The sequence below is a fragment of the Takifugu rubripes genome, unplaced genomic scaffold (assembly GCF_901000725.2).
Source record: "Takifugu rubripes unplaced genomic scaffold, fTakRub1.2, whole genome shotgun sequence".
NCBI classification, from domain to species: domain Eukaryota; kingdom Metazoa; phylum Chordata; class Actinopteri; order Tetraodontiformes; family Tetraodontidae; genus Takifugu; species Takifugu rubripes.
In genome coordinates, this window is record NW_021821633.1 from 1,607,127 (window position 1) to 1,609,626 (window position 2,500).

At 40.7% G+C, this 2,500-nt stretch overlaps 1 protein-coding gene across 1 annotated transcript in view; it reads right to left on the minus strand.

The window, feature by feature from the left end:
* Positions 1–1,880: 1,880 nt before the first annotated feature.
* The window catches only part of LOC105419045 (collagen alpha-1(XIII) chain-like), a 49,693-nt gene continuing 49,073 nt past the window's right edge, over positions 1,881–2,500 (minus strand). Inside the window, exon 35 of the mRNA XM_029831999.1 lies at positions 1,881–2,500. This exon is cut by the window's right edge and continues 633 nt beyond it. The gene's annotated coding sequence lies outside the window, so the exon portion shown is untranslated.

Below are 2,500 nucleotides of genomic sequence, written 5' to 3' on the forward strand. Positions count from 1 at the left end.
GTTAGGGTTAAACAGGGTTAGGGTTAAACAGGGTTAGGGTCAGGGTTAAACAGGGTTAGGGTCAGGGTTAAACAGGGTTAGGGTTAAACAGGGTTAGGGTTAAACAGGGTCAGGGTTAGGGTTAAACAGGGTTAGGGTCAGGGTTAAACAGGGTCAGGGTTAGGGTTAAACAGGATCAGGGTTAGGGTTAAACAGGGTTAGGGTCAGGGTTAAACAGGGTTAGGGTTAAACAGGGTCAGGGTTAAACAGGGTTAGGGTTAACCAGGGTTAGGGTCAGGGTTAAACAGGGTTAGGGTTAAACAGGGTCAGGGTTAAACAGGGTTAGGGTTAAACAGGGTTAAGGTTAAACAGGGTCAGGGTTAGGGTTAAACAGGTTTAGGGTCAGGGTTAAACAGGGTTAGGGTTAAACAGGGTTAGGGTCAGGGTTAAACAGAGTTAGGGTTAGGGTTAAACAGGGTTAGGGTTAAACAGGGTTAGGGTTTCAGTCATTATGGCATCAGACTCCACCATAGTTCATTGGGAAAACTATGAAAATATTAATTGGGATTTGTCTCTGAATGCACTCAACATTTTTACACATCATCCACAACTGGCTGTAAAGAGTATTAAGAGCAACGCTAAATATTAATGGTGAGCTCATTAACGACTGTGGAAGGCGGCACACAAATGTGACACAATGAATATTTTATTGGCCACAGAGTTGTAACAGAGCCTCTAACAACACTGGTCCAGGTAGGAAATAAAGCTTTGTTAAAGAGCAGCAGCATTTATGGACCAGAGCTCTACTCTGGTCTGGAAAACCTTCCCTTCCACCCCGAGCCAGTTGATGAAGATAGTTAGCTTAACAAGCATACAAATGTTCTTTAGCCAAAGATACATTCATATATGAGCAGGATTTCTTCATAAGTGGATGTCTGCAGCAGCGTGCCCTTGAGTCAGCAGCAGGAGTTCCATCCAAATGCATGAGATGGCTTTGGTGGCAGATTAGAACAAACGCTAGAAATACTACAGTTCAAATCCAGGGATCAGCAACAAAAAGCATGATGCAGCTGTCTGAGGTCAAACCGTACAATGAAATGAAAACAGAACCAGTTCAGGCTGATATACGCTCAGCTTTCATGCCCAAATTTTGTTCTTTTTGAAATCTTTGTTGACACCCTCCTCTGTGATGCAAGTGTGTCCGCAGACATAATAGAGGTGACACTATGATTGTGTCGAATATTTGAGTCACAAAATCAATGGATTCACACATTCAAGAAGAAACCCTTCCCAACATGTTTGGGAATCCATAGAAATATAGTAGATTTAATTTGGAGATCTTTTACACATATCTTTTATTATATTTGATGTAAAGGTTCTTGTGTATTTGATGTAAAGGTTCTTGTGTATTTGATGTGAAGGCTCTTGTGTATCTGATGTAAAGGTTCCTGTGTATTTGATGTAAAGGTTCTTGTGCATTTGATGTAAAGGTTCTTGTGTATCTGATGTAAAGGATCCTGTGTATTTGATGTAAAGGTTCTTGTGTATTTGATGTAAAGGTTCTTGTGTATCTGATGTAAAGGCTCTTGTGTATCTAATGTAAAGGTTCCTGTGTATTTGATGTAAAGGTTCTTGTGTATTTGATGTAAAGGCTCTTGTGTATCTAATGTAAAGGTTCCTGTGTATTTGATGTAAAGGTTCTTGTGTATTTGATGTAAAGGCTCTTGTGTATCTAATGTAAAGGTTCCTGTGTATTTGATGTAAAGGTTCTTGTGTATTTGATGTAAAGGTTCTTGTGTATTTGATGGAAAGGTTCTTGTGTATCTAATGTAAAGGTTCTTGTGTATTTGATGTAAAGGCTCTTGTGTATCTAATGTAAAGGTTCTTGTGTATTTGATGTAAAGGTTCTTGTGTATTTGATGTAAAGGCTCTTGTGAATCTAATGTAAAGGTTCTTGTGTATTTGATGTAAAGGTTCTTGTGTATCTAATGTAAAGGTTCCTGTGTATTTGATGTAAAGGTTCTTGTACCATTGCTCCTTATGGGTGAGCAGGGACAGGTACAAGAATTCCTCAACACTAAGCAAGCGTTATCTTCCAAATCACACTTCAAATTGTGAGGAGGACAAATGGATTTTAACCGTCGCTGTAGGGATGAGATTACTCTACCTGCTCAGGTAGAGAGGCCAAAGTGTTTGCAAGTGTCTGTTCATTCAGACACTCTTCTTAATTCCTGTATTTTTATGTTTGTCTGCTGCTCCCTGCATGTGCCCTCACAGTCCCCTTTAATGGGTCATGTGTCCTCACAAGTCCCCTTTAATGGGTCATGTGTCCTCACAAGTCCCCTTTAATGGGTCATGTGTCCTCACAAGTCCCCTTTAATGTGTCATGTGCCCTCACAAGTCCCCTTTAATGGGTCATGTGCCCTCACAAGTCCCCTTTAATGGGTCTTGTGCCCTCACAAGTCCCCTTTAATGGGTCGCCTCTGGACGGAGATATTCTGCAATAAGCTACTGCATCAAT